Source organism: Lutjanus erythropterus, chromosome 18, assembly GCF_056507025.1.
Source record: "Lutjanus erythropterus isolate fLutEry1 chromosome 18, fLutEry1.hap2, whole genome shotgun sequence".
Taxonomy (NCBI): domain Eukaryota; kingdom Metazoa; phylum Chordata; class Actinopteri; order Lutjaniformes; family Lutjanidae; genus Lutjanus; species Lutjanus erythropterus.
Window position 1 is genome coordinate 19337125 of NC_139334.1, and position 17478 is coordinate 19354602.

General features: G+C 38.6%; 1 long non-coding RNA gene across 1 annotated transcript in view; it reads right to left on the reverse strand.

The window, feature by feature from the left end:
• Positions 1-1778: 1778 nt before the first annotated feature.
• LOC146310934 (uncharacterized) overlaps positions 1779-17478 on the reverse strand; it is a 97046-nt gene continuing 81346 nt past the window's right edge. Inside the window, exon 5 of the long non-coding RNA XR_014772266.1 lies at positions 1779-1994. This is a non-coding gene — a long non-coding RNA (uncharacterized LOC146310934). The remainder of the gene's footprint in view (positions 1995-17478) is intronic.

The following is a 17478-nucleotide window of genomic DNA, read 5'->3' on the forward strand; positions in this document are numbered from 1 at the left end:
GATCTTGGGAAATGGAAAACTAGAAAATGAGATGTTGATATTGATTGTACAATCTAAAACAGAGGGCACCTTTCAGTTTATATTAAATTACAGTAACCGACAGCCATATGATAACTGCTTTTACACCTCTAACATTTGTGGGAAATATAATGGAAATTGTCTTTAAAAGCAGCATGTCTAAGTGTGAAATACAGGCATAAGCTGGTGCGAGGGAATGATTGTTATCATTTATGAACATTTACTTTACAACACTTTTCAGCTTCCCCTGCCTGTCTGGATAATTTACTCCTACTGAAGGTGTAAATACAAATATGAACTTTAATTTTGAAGAAAGATTCAGTCACTTCCTAAAAAACAGCTGGACAACAGCGTTAATCAAATCACAGTAAATAGTGTCCAAAATAAACTGAAGATACCGCACAGCACAGCGGTGTGCTTCTCTTCTGGGTGCCAGCTGGTGCAGAGTAAACCACAGCGAACCAACACATCAAAGTTCCAGCACACACCAGGACAGACTGACACGATTTCATTAGAATACTGCGTTAAAAACAAAGGGGCTAACTTGCCGTTTTGCACCTTGCTTTATCAGATTCGCTCTGTGGCTTGATTGCCATCAGGTGTGCCTTTAAGTAGTAATACCTGATTAGTTAAAGACACGCCCGGTTTGCTCAAATCTAATATCCTGGTGTGCACTTGTATTTTTTTTGGTTTATGGGAAAAAAAAACTGTATTTGCTGGGGAGTATTTTCAGCTTTGCGTTAGGCGCATGAGTTTTTATGGTTGCATGAGGGTGTGCATGAACAATGGTTCCCATCTTTCACTGTAATGAAGCCACATGTCACCCCGTACAACAGCGCTGCTCGCTGACATGTTTTTAAAAGTTTTTAGACAACAGCGGAGCTCTGCGACACAGAGGGATGAGCTAAATCAAGTTTCACAGTGCTATCGTCAGTCTGCCCTCATATACCTGCATGCATGTTTTTATTGCTGTTTTGCTGCGTCAGACTGATCTATTTATGCGTGTGCTTTTTGTGTCTGTGCTTCTGCTTTGCATGTTGTTGTTGGTGTCTAACAGTGTAGCACAATGTTGTCTTTAGTCCATGTTTTTGTATTAACGTTAACATTTCTCATTTAATTGTTCTGCATATGTTGTTTTAACTAGTATAAGTACTTGACATTGCAGTATAAGAGTTTTCTGAATTATGTTTCTATTAACAGAAATACTCTCTTTTCTATTTTATTAATGTCCTGGATGCTTATATGTGATTAAGGATGAATAACTGTAACTTTAATCTTACATTGTGTTTTTTATGGTGACTTTACAACATCTGTTCACAGACTACTGATGAAAAATAGCCTCTTGGCTAATTCTGGTATATTTACAGCAGGGTTTATTAATCTGCACTGTCTTTGTTTAATAAACCAATAAATAAAAATAAGGATATTAAGAAAGGAAATACTTGTTAATAGGATGAATTTCTGGTTTTAGTCCACTCTATATGGTATTTGTTGACAACAGCATAAATACAGGATTAAAAGGTAGAATCAGTAAGATCCTAAACACACCAGGATGTCCCAGGATGTCAAATACCAACATTTTGGGTTGTTAGATGTGTTCATGACAAAAGAGCTGGCCTCATGAATCACATACATAAACTGAAAAAAATTGGAGCTAATTACTACACTGAAGAAATGCATTTTTAACCTGTTTTTCAAAATAACATCCACCACGTCAACACTGAAGATTAAAGGTGTCAGAGGTGAGAAGCAGCAATAAGTTAATGTAACAAATGCTGTTATCCCTGCGTGTGAAAGGGTCTATTCAGACCAGTTCAAAGTGACACACAAACCCGGTTATCCTTCCTGTCTACTTTACGCTGATCCATCCGTCCTCTCGGCTCCGCTCCTTTCCAACAGTGTGCTGTCAAATCCGGCTAAGCTCCTCATCTCTTCATCGCATCCTTCTTTCTTCTCTTTTATCATCCTTTTGACATCTACACAGAGGGGGTAAAATGGAGTCATCTGTCTGTCTGTCAGAGTGAAAGGTCATTAGCCGGCGAGGGGGAAAGGGCAGGACGAGAGGAAGGACACCTCAAGGTAATTATAATGTGACCAGGCACACAACGGCTTTAAAAATGTATTTTAAACTTAAAAAATGCCTCGATCAGTATAATATCTCCTGTTATATCATTATTCTTTAGAAGATTATTTTTTGTTTGAGATTTTGAAGGATTTTAGCAGAAAAAGGTATTCTGTGTTTAAAATGATAGCTTAGCCCCAAGTTAATACATTTTAAACTAAAGTTATAAAATATTAGATGAACATTCAGACAGTTTTTGGACGGTTATACTACCCCCGATCTGAGATGATCTCCAGATAATTTGCTGACTCTATCTTATCTTTGATACTGACATGACTGTTGTAAATCTGCTAAATTTTTTTGGCATCCTGCAGTGTATAAAGTATTTAGTTATTGCAGACTCAGATGTGGAATCAAATGTTTTGCTGTTGAGAAAACCCCAAGGTCCATTTAGCTGCTAAACAGCTGCTAAATGGAAGATGTGGTGAGATTGTTTCTGCAACTGCTGTTTCTAAAAACATGACTGAGCTGCGGTGAACCTCAGTTTTTAAGCCAAAATGGACGATAAGTCTTTAAAGTGATCTCTGAGAAATTTATGGCTTGCCAAAGGCAATCTGTGAACCTGTAAATCAGGCTCATTATTAATGCCTCAAACCAACACTATGAGGGAAAGAGCTTTTTTTTTTTTTTTTTTTTTTACAATAAAATATTTCTGTAAGGTTATCTGAGCCATGACACTTGTCAAGATTCCATCTAAATGGAGAGAATCAGCAAAGGAAAATATGAATTAATGTGTTAACATCCTCTACTCTGCCCTACAAAGCCTAACTGCAGTAACTACGCAAAGGTCAAACTGAGAAAAATGGCTATAAATTTATCACTGCCCTAGTTACTGCAATTTTGAAACAGCTTTGTCTCTCTCTAAAAGAAAAGCAAAATTTTACTTTTACCAGAGAAAACCGGTTCATTTTAAGTTATAACTCCATTATGATATTTTGGCCCCTGTTCTCTCTCCTCTGTTTCTTTAGTTTGTGTATGATCTTTTCGATGCTTCTCTCATACCCAGCCTCAGCCATCTCATGCCGTATCTGTTCAAACACTGGTTTCTTTCTCGTAGACCTCTCTCATTTATTCTTGCACTGTGCAATGAGACAGTTTGTCAACGGATGACCGCTGCTTCGATTTCACATCCATTCTGAAACGCTGTTTTTTCTTTGAATTAGGCAGCCTGGATGCTACACTAGCTCTGTTTTTTTTTTATGGTGATCACAAAGTTTAGTTGGTCTGGATCGTTACGAAACTCCCGCCCCCTCCCAGTTGGTGCTGCCCTCGAACCAGTTTTCCCGGATAAGAGTCAGAACTGGTTCAAGATCAGGTACCAGCTCCAAACCAGCCCTCAAACTGCCTTGGTGGGAAAAGGGTGTGAGCGCCCTATGAGGAACTATTGGCAGCTACGGACAAGGTTTGGGTATGACTGAAGAGGCTCCTCAACAGGTTAGCGTGGATGCTGCTATAGCAACATCATTAAATGAGAGCTGGAGAGCTGCAGAGAACAACTCTGAACGCTTTTCTCAGGGTCCCTCCACCTTTTATAAAGTCAAATTCAAGTACTTTTCAAGCATTCTTAAGGTTTATTTTCAAGCTGTTCCAGCTCTTTACAGCTGCGGTAAATGAAAAATTTATCTATGTTTTTATGCTCAAAATGATTAGGCCCTATTTTACTTTTTCATCACATTAAATCAGATGTTACTGTGCTATAAAAAATATGTTTTGTGATATAATATAAGTATAAAGTTTCATGTTTCAAAATGTATCACCTCTCTATAAGTAGAGATACTTATACTTTACATCTTTGCTAGGCCAATATAAATCACTCATACAACTCCTGGATGAATAACTTCAATATCAAAACCCTTTATTTATTTATTTTAATTTTTCATTTTCAAACTCACTGAAATGACAACCTCCCTGCATGTTGTCGTCTGCTAGCCTCCCGCTCACTGTTCTATCAGAGGGCACACATAAAAACAACCCTGACACACTATGTGCAGTCACACTCAGTTGTGAGTGAGTGGCTTGAGTGGAGTCATCTCCATTTTGCGCAATTTTAAGGCAAATGGGCAACGGTGGCTGAAAGGTTAGAGAAGTGAGCTTAGGACTGGAAGGTTGACCGGCAGGATAGTCCGGATGGAGAAAATGAAAGAAGGCACTTGCCCCTCCCTCATTACCACCACTGAGGTGCTCTTGAGCTCAACCCCAAATACTCCAGTGAAGCTGCTCAGTGGCCAGCAGGTAAGACTGTGGTTGTACTGGGCAGCTTCCAGGTGTGAACATAACCTGCAAAAGTGAGTATCACTCTCAGCGAACCCTCCCCTGAATAAATAAGACTTTATTTCTTTCTCTAAAAGGTAAACTATTCAGTCAGAAAACGATTTACTATGAAAGTCATACACCCGGGAGAACCCTGTTTTTTCTCGATGGAAAAGATGTTCTTCTCTGGACTAGCATTGACGCAGGTTTGATTTACATCAGATGTTTCATCCTGTCACTTGCCAAGTAGTTTTTTTGAAAGTGCCTGCCCTTTTCCAAACAGTGTGTAACAAACAATCTCACGTGTCAGGTTAATGCACCTCAAGGGTAAAAATGTTCTTGTGATATTTCTCGTTTCCACTCAAGTGTTTCATATGCACAAGTTGAGAAAATGTGCATGAAAACAGGTTGATGGAATCACACTTACTTAAGATAAGTGACACTTTTTGGTCATTTGCATTCACCCTCACCTTCCCTCATTACTCATGGACAGTAAGGTGTGGGCAAAAATCACAAATTTGTTCTGTATTATCCCTCGAATACAAAACCTCATCGAAATGGAATGAAATGTCTGTGGCCCGTCGGAATGAAAACATCAGCATATTCGGCTCGCACCTGATAAAAACTTAACATTGCCTCTTCTACAAAGAGGATCAGTCCCTTGAGAGAGTGAATGTTGAATTCAGCCCCAACATGTGCAGAGTACTTCTGACATATTCACACTCGCATGGATAAATGTGTTGCGTAACCAGTATACCATCTGTTTGAGACAACGTCAGATAAATGCTAGGTAAACAGTGGACGTGACGGTGTAAAAATGAATTAAGAAAGGTCCGTGAGAGCAGAGCAGACAGTGAGTTAGCTGGATAATTGAGGTGGAAGAGGGGAGGTGGTGTTGAATAAGAGAACAAAGATGGCAAGCTAAAGAAAGCAGCGAGAGGAAGAGAGGTGAGCAGAATTAAAAAGAAAGAGCAGGGAGAAATAAAGAGATGAGTTCATGGACAGCTGGCTGATGAAGGGTGAGAGGAGAGAGCGGGTGAAGAGTGGGAGGGGTGATTCCTAATCTTGTTGTTTTTCTGCCTATGATGTCTCCTGTCGAACCCAGTTTGCCCCACGCTTGTCTGAGTCCACAAACACAGCACGCCACTCTCTTTCCCATGCAACTCAGCACTATGTCAACCTGCTCCGTCTCAGCCCCACCAACAAGCCCGTCCACACAAAGGAAAACACTCGCTGAGAGGCTCAACACACACATGTGCGCACACACACACACACACACACACACACACACACACACACACACACACACACACACACACACAAATGACACAGAAGAATCTGCAACACCAGCAACTTTTCCAAATCAACACACTTTTTTATGCAGCAACCAAAACTGGTAGAACCAGAAGCTGCGGTTGCTTACTGCTGGTGTTTGCAATCCGGGAGGACAGAGAGAGAGAGAACAACAAAGAAATTAAGATTTACTGCACAGATAGCACGGGGGAGTTTCAGTATATGGATCCCTAACGGCTTTATCAGCATTCACTCTAATACAGGCAGCAGGGGAAAGGGCACTTAGATATGTAAGGTGCATTTCATTATTACCACAACAACAGCCCCTCCTACTGGTGGGCAACAAAACAACAGGTGAGCCTGTGGTATTTTTAACTGAGTGCAACAGGACACAAAGTGGCTGTGATGTGGGTTTAACAGTAAAGACTAAATCTACAGGTGCAGATGCTGCGTTAAGATGAAGAAGAGGACAAGCAGAGAAATAATTAATATAACTGTTTTTATGTGAGAACCATTCAATATAAGAGTTTGTAAAAAAAAAAAAAAAAAAAAAAAAAAAAAAGCATCAATGTAGTTATTTTTAATCAGATCTTAAGTGGGTGATTAATAGATACTGTAAGTAAATGGACTGTTAAATGTTATGGTATTTCAGTGGATTATATGCACCTTAAAATTAAGTTACATTAAGTTATTAAAGTATAAATTACAAGATGATTTTAATGGGTATTGGTCATTCTTTTTACCCATTGAAAACTCCTTAAACACATTATACATTAATCCATCCATTAACTTCTCCCATGATTGTCCTGAAACGCTGAAGTAGTACTTGCTTTTTACATTTATCTGCTTATTATGTTAATTGTTTTGCACCAAACACCCGCCAAACTGCTCATAAGTGAAAATGTACCTGGCAATAAAACTCATTCTGAAAATACTTGTGAAGGAGGGCTTCTTTGGTTAGGGACATATGTACACAAAAATCGCAAAAAAAAAAAATAAAAATACTCTGCTCTCTTTAAAACAATAAAATGCTTTTATTGTCATGGCATGATCATGTTAGACTGTAAAACAAACAACCTCTGACACGTTTCGAGGATTCAGCATTAAGCCTTCAACTCCCTGACGAAGGCTTGATGCCCAAACGTGTCAGAGACTGTTTGTTTTAAGGTCTACGATGATCAAAATAAAGGTATTCTCAGTGTTTTAAAAGACTGCATTGGAGTGTTTTGTGATATTTGTGTAAGGGTACATGTAATATTATGCTTTTAGTTTTTATTTTATGGGGTTAGGGGTAATAGAAAAGCATGTTCACAGCAGAAGTGCCCTCTTGTTCACCCATATGGTAGATAAAATATGATGAAGTGCCCTCAGTGGTGTCCCAGTGTGCAAGAAAATGCATGCAGTTCCCTCCAGGACACCCTGCAGTACATGCTAGAAAATTAGTTGGACTGTGTGCTTCTAAACGGTTAAATAATTAAAAGTGTTTTTATTGCAGAGATGTAGTAGTGTACTAATGCACTAATTTACTTTAAATCTGAATCACATAGTAACATGATTTTAATCTTAACCAAGGTTTGGAACTGTTTTACCTAAAGCTGAGCTAAGCTTGAATCCTAACAGATTTCACACAACTTAACAGATTTTCTCTCACAACATTGACATTAAGATTCTGTAAATACCTCACACTCCAGGATAATTTGGACAGATAATCTGGTCAGACCAGCCTCAGGTCAAGTTGTCAGGAGAGGTGAATCTGACCCAAAATTTGACCCAATTATCTTGTAGTGGGACCAGCTTTAAATTCATCATGACTCTCTGTTCACTAGAGCCCCATCACATACAGACGGTGCATGTTTTTTCTTCTCCCCTGCTCCTCAGACAGTCTGTTTTGTTTTGTCTCAGTTTTTGTGAGCACTTTTCATGAGATGAAGTAAAAGATCTCAGACTTCTTTTCTTTGCACACAAAAGGTTCATTTCTCTCAAATTTTGAGCACAAATTTGTTATAAAAATCCATGTTAGTAAGCACTTCACCTTCGCCCGGATAATCCATCCATCCTGCATATATTAGAGTGGCCTTTAACTGTGACCAGCCCAAGGCACACCTGTGCAATAATCACGCTGTTTAATCAGCATCTTGATATGCCACACCTGTCAGGTGGATGGATTATCCTGGCAAAAGGAGGAGTGCTCACCAACACAGATCTGAACACATTTGTAAACCAAATTTGAGAGAAGTAAACCCTTTGTGTGCACTGAAAAAAAATGTAAAATGTACACTGTAGGGCGAGCCATACAAAAAAGTTTGGACATGGACAATTAATTCAAAAACAGAACCAAAAAAGTCAAAACCCTTGCTTATCATGAATGACCTGAAATGTGTTCCTTAACTAAAATGTCAAATATCATTTACCTTCTGACAATTTATTGGGGAATATTAGCAGCAAACAGCAACAAATTGAGCCATTTACTTAACAAAATGTATAGAGAAATGCAGTACACTATTCATAACTTACATGACAATTAGACTTTAATAACTTAATCTAATTTAGAGCGAGAAGTAGCCTTTCAGTGTAAAAATGCAGCATGGATGCAAAACACAAAATTCAAAGGTGTTTTTTATTATTTTGTCTGCTCCCATTTACACACAGGAAGGGACAGAGCATTAGTAAAACCTTCACTTCATTTCATTCAAGGGGGGGGTCTAAGGGAAATCAACACAGGACAGATAATCTTATCAGAGTGAAGAGCCATCACACGTTTTAAGTCGAATAAAGAAAACAGAAATCAGCCTGAAGAAAAAGACGGGCCTCATAATGACTTCACCAATTAAAACACGGTAAAAAGACACACAGGTCTGATGAGCATCACCACCCATGTCAGTGTGATCTCAGCATCAGCAGAAATATATAACAAATAAAACAAGCCCATCGGGAAAGGCCGCAGCGGCGATTAAATGACATCACCAATCAATAAGACACTCACACCCAGAGTCCAACGAGCCATCATGGAAAACCGTGAGGGAAGAAAAGTTGTTATCTTTTCTCTCATGCTACATCTGGCAATATGTTTCCCTCCCTCCCTTCACCGTTATTGATTTTGTCATTCAGCAGACTGAGACATCAGACTCAGGAATGAGCAAAGTTTCAGTCAGGTCGAGTTAAGCAGATGGTAAAGTGATGCAGGGAGGACATTAACAGGAAGTAACAGAAGATTCAAATCAGGTGGAACGCACCCAACAAGTAGACTGATCCCTCTGATGCTCAATTTTCCCTTCCCTAAAGGATCATTCACAAGAAGAATAACTATGAGTATATAATTTTCAAAATTGCTCTATCTCACGTGGATGGTGTCCAGATCACAATTTAATGGTTGTTGTGTGGACTCTGCAATCCAAGTGGGTTAGAACGATTTTGAAAACGATATTTATACGATAATGCTATTTATAGTTGCTGTTACAGTTACTGTATCCTTCTTGGCGTTGACGGCCCTTGAATACGTCCCTTTTTTGTGCTCCAATATCAGTTAAGATAGCTTGGTATCTGGCAGAATGTCAGTCAACTTTATCCTTAACTTAGATATGCTATGTGTTAGGATTGTTTATGTTGAGAAGAAAATCCAGTTTTGAAGATAGTTAAAAGATGTTATTGGGGGACCTGTAAAAGAAACATATATACTGTATAGCTATAGCTAGCTAATATTTGGTGTAGATTAGCAAGCTAGCTAGCTAACGTTTTGACACCATTAGCTATGAGATGTTATTAGCTAGCTAGAAATTCATGTGGACTAGCTAACTAATTAGTTAGCATTTTGCTAATATTAGCTAACTTGCGATGTGAATATGTATATGTTGGTTATCTAGATCCCCTAGGAACATCTTTTAATTGTCGTCAAACTTTGTTTTTCTTTTCAACATAGACGGGTGTATCACTGTAAATCATCTCAGTACGACAGTGGGGTGAAAGTAAATAGCACTCTAATTTGTTAAAAATCCAGCGTGTAGAATTTAGTGGCGTATAAAGATGAGCTTGCAGATCGCAAACACCTCGTCTCGCCCTCCCCTTTCAAATGTGTAGGAGAACCTACAGTTGCCATGAAACTTGTCAAAAATGTGAAAGGCCATTCTGTGGCTAATCAAGAAACATGGTGGTGGACTCCATGGAAGAGGACCCATGCCCTCTATAGATAAACGGCTTATTCTGAGGTAATGAAAACACAACAACCCTTATTTTCAGGTGATTAAACACTCATGAAAACATACTTATGAATATTATATTCTATTTCTGCTGTATTCAATACACACACACTGACCTTTAAGGGACGAACTGTAAATTCCCAGTAAAAATCCAGTCGTTGCTTGTCATAATCATGAAGTAATGAGGGACTTAGTAACTACTCATTATGCTGTATCACTTTACTTGAGGGGTAACTTAAAAGAGTAACTAATGATTAAGTAATTAGTAATTAATAAGTCAGATATTTCTGAATGAATCATTACCTTATGATTTTAATATGGTATCTTCCAGTCTGTTCTCTAATAGCTCGTTATTATTCAAGAATTACTCATTAAGAATTCATTCACTTCCAGGTCATTCTTGATCCATTCCTCACACGTTCCTTAGTGACTGCTTACATTTTTGTGTACCATATTGTAAAGTGTTTGCTGAATGTTTGTGCAAACTGAAGGATTAAGTGTTTCTTTATGGGTTGAGAAAATCCTCCCACTTCTTAAAGCTAAACAAACACTTTAAAACCGCCCTTGGATTAGCTGGAAAATGCATTGTCACAAAGCTGAAAACAGGGCTGTTTTTCTGAGCTCATGAAAAGTTGACTCTTTACAGATGCGTGATTCTCACAGGACGGTGACTAATCTTGCAGAATATGATGCATTACTGTAGATTTAACTACCCAACAGAATAAGCAGTATTTAAAATAAGCTCAGCCTTAAACAACTCTAGCAAAACGTATTTTTTCACAACAGACATTTTGACTTGTCAAAGTAGGAAAAGCACAGGTGTTACTAATAACAGTGACAAGGGATCTGTTCCATTCCAGTGTGCCAGCAGACAGTGAACCAGCATGCACAATACCAGAAATTCAACCATTTATTTTATTATTTACCACCTGTAACTTTCCTACTCCGACATGTAAAATGGCTTCCATGACAAATACACATTAATGAGAACAGATTTACGTTTTTTATGCTGGTTATTATTCATTAATGACAGAATTTTTTAAGTTGCCGGGTTTTGAGAAAAAATAAATCACTTTATAGCTCTTTAGTGAGCTTTTTAATTTGCTTAATTAATTATTTCAGTGTGAGAAACCTAAACAACCCCTAATTAATGTCTTATTTATAGCTGCAGACCTGATTGCATCTTATATAAAATGCGTAAGCCTTTTATGAAAGGTCAAGGCGTGTTCTCCTTAACTCTACTTCTCCTGCAATTATAATTATTGGCGAAATATAAATTTAATCAAGTCTGCTGATTAATTTGTTCTGTTTTGTGAACATTAATACACCCAAAAATGTTTATTTGAGCACCGTTGCCACACAGAGAACCTTTTAAACCCAGCGGTTCTCTTGCAGCAGTGTGGTCGAGGTGCTGTGTAGCACAGCTGCTGCACAAAGAACCTGTTAATCCCCTGAATGATTCTTTAAAGGTACTCTACTGGTTATTCAGCTTAGTTTAGTTTAGCTGGAGAAAGAGTCAAAAGATGTCTTATTTAATCTACTTTACTGGGAAAGTAGAGCAGTCAAAGACAAAGCGAGCAGAACTATGAACCCTCTGATGGTCACCCCGTGAACACTGGACGACATGAACACACATATTACCTGGCAGTCATTATTGGTTATCCGCATATGACAAAAATACCAAGAGAAGACATACATAAGTAGCATAGTATATAACATCAAAAGAGGTTTCCCTATCATTACGAGCCAAAGAACTGCTCTAGGACACAGTTTAGCAACGTTTTTCTTAAGTGATATAGTTCTATATGGCAGCTATAATAGTTCTTTGTAACACCATTTAAAAAAAGGTGCATCAAAAGTGGCTCCACTATGATTATGAGCCTTTCTTATTTAGTCTTACTTAATAATTCCTCCTAAAAACAGTCAAAGTCGATATTTTTTGGAGCTAAAAACAAGAGCATACATTAACAGTTGGCCACTGGAGCATTTGACTCATGATGCAGTATTTCTATTTTTGCAGCTGTAACAGACAGAAACCACATGTAAACACTGACATCATATAAACTTTCCTCACCCTCCCTCCTAGAATCAAACAAAAAGGGTTTGTACATCTGTTCACCTGATTTGTAACCCAAGTTTAATTTTTGTTGGAACAATCGTGACACGCACATGGCAGACATAACAGGTAGTGTGTCTTAAGCAGTTTGAACATTTTAAACATTATTTTTGTGTGAGTGTTTTACCTCTGCTTTTTTGTTCAATACATCTACTACTTGTTTGGTCTATAAAATGTCTGAAAATGGTAAAAAAGTGTCAACCTGTGTTTCCCAAAGCCCAAACTCACATCCTTCAGTGTCTTGTTTTGCTCACAACCCAAAGATATTCAGTTTACTGCAAGTTAATCAAGGAGAAAAGAAACCAGAAAATATTCACATTTAAGAAGCTGGAATTAGGGAATTTAGTTTTTTTTTTTTTCATAAATAACTGCACAACTTGATTAATCAATAATCAAAATAGTTGGCTATTCATTTAATAATCCATTAATCCTTGCATCTCTAGCATCTACACTTAAATCAGTGAATGCTAATATTAGACGGGCCTAAAAATAAATAAACCCTATTAATGCCACTTGTGTTTCATATTATCTTGAACACATAACCACATTGGCAGTTTGGCTGCAAATGCAGATTTATTTGTTTGCTGATTTGTTTGTTTGAATCTAGTGGGATTAATAAAGCTGTATTGTTTTATTATATGTAGTATTGCATGTTGATTTGTTTTGTCAGATGTCTTTTCTCAGGCCAAGTGTGTTTCTAAGCTTTGACTTGGTTGCTGCAAGGATATTTGCAGTTTTCTGCCAAGGTGTACTAAAAGCTGGTACATAATGGGTGATTTCCAGGCTATTTGTTTACTCATGCATGCTGATTTTAGGTGCTTCATTGCATTAACCCAGAGACAGGAGAAAGGGGCCAGCCAGGAAAAATACAGTCGTGTTGAAGAAGGCTGGCCAGAGGGGTCTGACTGTGAATCCTCATGTTGTTTCTCCTTTGAAGATCGTGGTGGATTTTGAGTGACTCACACAGGTCATTGGTCAGATGTCATTTCTTGTTCAAAATGTTTGCCTTTGCCATTCAGTTGTTTCATTTTTGTTTTTCTCTCTCTGTGCTCAGTTTGTACTCTTGTTTGTCTCTCACTCAGTGAGCTGGGACACCTGGATACCAGCCCTCTGCCTATTACAAGAGAGGACATTTTGAAGACACTACAAATTAAATGCTATCCTGCAATTTGTTTAATAGTGCTTTTATATTGTTTTGTTTAATTGAAGAAAGTTTTTTTGTACAGTTTCTCACAATCATCTTTTCTTTGTCTTAGGAGTAACAAACGAGATTCGTATCAGTGACATTAATGACTTTATAGCCACTTATTTGTCCATTTGAATGAGCCAAATGAGTAATTTTGTATCGTTATCAAAGACCTTGCGCAGCCTCTCTGAATGACCCAAACAATCCAGTTTTCTGTTCATTTAAGAAAAAAAAAATACAAACCTGACATACATACTGCTTCCATATTACTGTAACTGAGTTTGTGTTGAAAACAAAAATATGAAACACTTGGTAATCATTTTTTGATGTCACCACAGTCTCAGTCAACATTCAACTAAAATGGCCCACCCTATTTCTTTCCTTGTTTCAACTTCCAAAAGATGTGATAAAATTTAAAATATTCCTTTCCTCTTATTGCTGGGGACCCCATACAAGTCAGTCAAGGACCCAATTATGAAAACCACTGCCCTATGAGACTAGTACTAAAAGAACTGCAGTGTCAGTTCTACAAAATGTGAAAATAAGAAGCATTGGGAAAGTTTTCACTTTAATCAGCACCAACATTGTGCACAAAGAAAGTTTGTCCTTTAGCAGAGTTTTGTGGTAGAAAGGCTGGAACCATAGAGGGCTGAAGTGTCTGTGTGGTCCTCAAATAAGCATGCAACAGATCACTTGCTTGTTCTGAGTTCTTTGATGTCTTCAGTGCCCAAGGCCACAGCTCTCTTAAAGGAATAATCAGCGACATTTAACTGCCTTGTTGTACAAAATGAACATACTACATCAGCGGGGGTTTGCAAGTGCTGAACAATGCCTGTCGCTCTCCTGTGACATTAATGCTTTTTTGACAAGCAGTCTGGTCCATCATCTTATTTATTTGTGTACAAAAAAAGCATTCGCTGTCAATACTTTGACCTTGGAAAAAGGAGACTCTGCCATGGCCTAGCCCTGCTGCAATATCTTTCATTATTTCTCCACTTTTTCTCAGTGATCTCAAGTGAGAGTTATCTGGTGAGGAGGGGATCATTTGTGCTGTACAGGATTCCAGCAGGCAAGAGACAATAATAAAGTGCCACCTTCATGGAAATAATGGAACAAGGCCTCAACAGGGACATTGAAACTGCAGGAACTCGCTGTGAACTGAATCAGCTACTGTACAACGAGAAGCACCGTCTGTTCCTGCTCACTTCACCAAAGCGCCGTCTCCCTGGCAACAAAGATCAGGTTTTGAACTCACTTCTCTCAGATGCAACCTTGAGAGGAAACATACTTTCATGAAACAGATGAACATTAGCTGGAAACGTTAGGGTGTTGCATTTCACAATGACAGTTCCTCTGGAGACGCTTATCCACATCTGTAACCTGTCACCATAACAGCAGATATCTGACAGATGTTCCACTGTTTCCACTACGTCACCTTGCGTTTCATCAGGCCATTTGAGGGCATCAATCGCACAATGGATGCATGCAGGTACAGTAGCCAGGATGTGCCAAGCTTTTTTCCATGTTGACTCATCTGGATATGACCCTGTCCTATTTCACTGTGTCTGTGCTCATGAACTCTGTATGACGAATGTGTGTGCTACGGGTGTCAACTGACTCGTGTCAAATGATGCAAAACTCTGCAACGTGAGTTGTCCTTCAGTATCAAAACCTTATGAAAGACATTTGTTGCACATCCAATTGTGAAAAGCATCTCAGTCTGTTCTGAGTTTGTCACCCACAGAAATGTGCTATTAACCATCCAGTTACATTTGAATGATTAAATAAATCACCAAGAATATAAAATAAGGTCTCAAAATCATGAAAAATGAGCAGTTCTCTCTGCTCTGAAATGCTGGGAGCATCTGCTCTGCCGTCTCAGTGTCAAATACAACTATGACCTTAGAGACGGATACTCCGACTAGCAGCTTTATTGGACTTGTACAGACATGTTTAAAACACCACAGCCAGATGACAGGGACCTATCACCTCGCTGGAGAATCAACTCTTTCCTCTCAGTCTGCAACAGGATGACGTGTTTTTTCCTCAGCATCGAGTGATTGGAACTGAAGTCAGCTGAAGTGAACTGCTGGGCCGATTTGGAGCGAAAAGTTCATAACTGACTTTTGGTGATGGTGAGTCGGTTTGCTGGGCTTATGCGTCATCATTGAGTCATATTTATAATCGGCCCAAAAAAACCTGAACACAGAAACAGTTAAAAGCAGTTTAATGGTTTTTCAGTAACTATTTTCTAACATGTATAATGTGTTTATCTGAAAATATCTGAATTTCCTTTTCACAGAGTATAAGACATACTTTTGCCGAGATAGAGGACAGGAAACATGATCAAACAGCGATAACTGGACGGTGCACATGCTATGGACAGGTGCATATTGCTGAGCTCCTGTTTTCTTTTGCCTCTCAGCTCAAGTGTAACATTTAGGCTTCTGTTTTGTTTATCTGTAATAAAATAGTAGGCGTACGACTGGGTTTGGTATGGTTGGTGTGTAGCCTACATTAACAATAAAAAGTCCCTCCCCTTCCTGTGGACAACCATGGGGCCTTACTTCCAAAAAAAATAAGAACAGTAGTCAGTGGCGAGAGACAACTATTTGATCCTGTTTGAAATGTGTCAGGAATTTCGTATATGATGTCCACAAGACAAGTCCTTACAAGACTACTGTTCATATTTTTACGCCTCTCTATAAATAGCAAGCAATGTGTTCACTCAACCAAGAAACACAGATTTGAACTCTTACAAAGTCCATTCAGGGTTGAGATCCTCCCTGCTGCTAACAAAGTAAAATAATATTCAAGCTTTTATCTCCAGATAACATGAACAATATCAAGCAATTGAAGCTCTGGTCTCAAACACAGACACATACCAGCATTACTTTCAAAATGGTTCATTTTCATTCTGATTAATGCAGCAGGTGTTCTGTCAAATGTGACCATCCACTGTCAAATTTCCATAACATTAGGATTCTTGTGGCACAAGTCAGCGTGACAAAGTGACAAAGTGTAACAGAAGCCTGTGCAGGCATGACACAAAATTGTTCATCCACATGGTGTGTTTTCACATCAAAGGATGTTGCCTACAATACCTTGGTGACATGTTTCTGTTTGAGGTTTGTTCATACTGTTTTTGAACAAAACCTAAAGCTCGCTTGTGGCTGCATCTTCTCCTCTAACCTTCCTCCAGCCCCTACTTATCAGGGCATGTTGTTGTGCAAGGTCTTTGTACCAGAAAACAACAAAATATAGTGTTATATGTTTGCATTGATATTTTATTTGAATATTATTCTGACTCACTGGACGCACACAGTGGGTGTAAGTATGCCACTGGTTGCATGTTTCAAGCGGCATTGCAGTTTCCGCTATTTACATTTTATAAGTCCCCAGGAAACAAGACCAACCTCTGAGCTGCAACCTACACGCTGAAAACGGCAAATTAGCACCTGGGACCATAATGGTACAAACATAACAAAGCTAACAGCTGTTACCTTTTCTTTTGCTGAGATGTTTTTTTTTTCACTTTAATTTCAGTGCAAATGTGGAAATGTTTCACCAAAACAAATTCCCCCTCAACACTATTTTACAGCACCACCGTTGCTGTGACTTGGGCTTAGTGCCACCCAAGACGTTTCTGATTTGTTAGAAGAAAAGCAAACAAGCCTGGATATTTTTTCAATGTGTATGCGCGATGTGGAGTCTGACTATGCAAGACTATTTGCATATATAATAGCAATGTTTAAAGGTCATAAGATGTGCCTGAAATTTTTCGTGTTTGATTCAGCAACACAGACCAACCGCTAACATTTACACAGACCGACCAGTAATGAAGTAAGCTTCACAGACCAACAGGTAACATTTGCTATGCAGACCCACAGCTAATGTTAGCTACACATAAATCCAGTTAGCTAACTAACCTGTCAATAGTACTACTGCTGAAAAATATTGGTGCTGGTGACCAGCATGGTGAGTGGGAATAAGTTTATGCGAGTTTACTTTAAGTTTATTTCTAATATAATTTGACATAATTTCCCAAACCCATGATGGGGATACTTTGTGTTTCCACTCTTTTTTTGTTGGATGTGTATTAGTCTGAGTTAAAGCCATATCTGAACACATCTAGATGTTTCTATCGGTCTGATTTGAGAACTCTAATGCCACACTTTTTATTGAGAGAAAGTGTTGGAGAGCTGTAGGCGAGGATGGATAAAAGAACGTAGATAAAGACAGGCAGACATGGAGGAGGGAGTGGCTGTTAGCAGTTGGACAAGCACTTGACCTTTTCCTT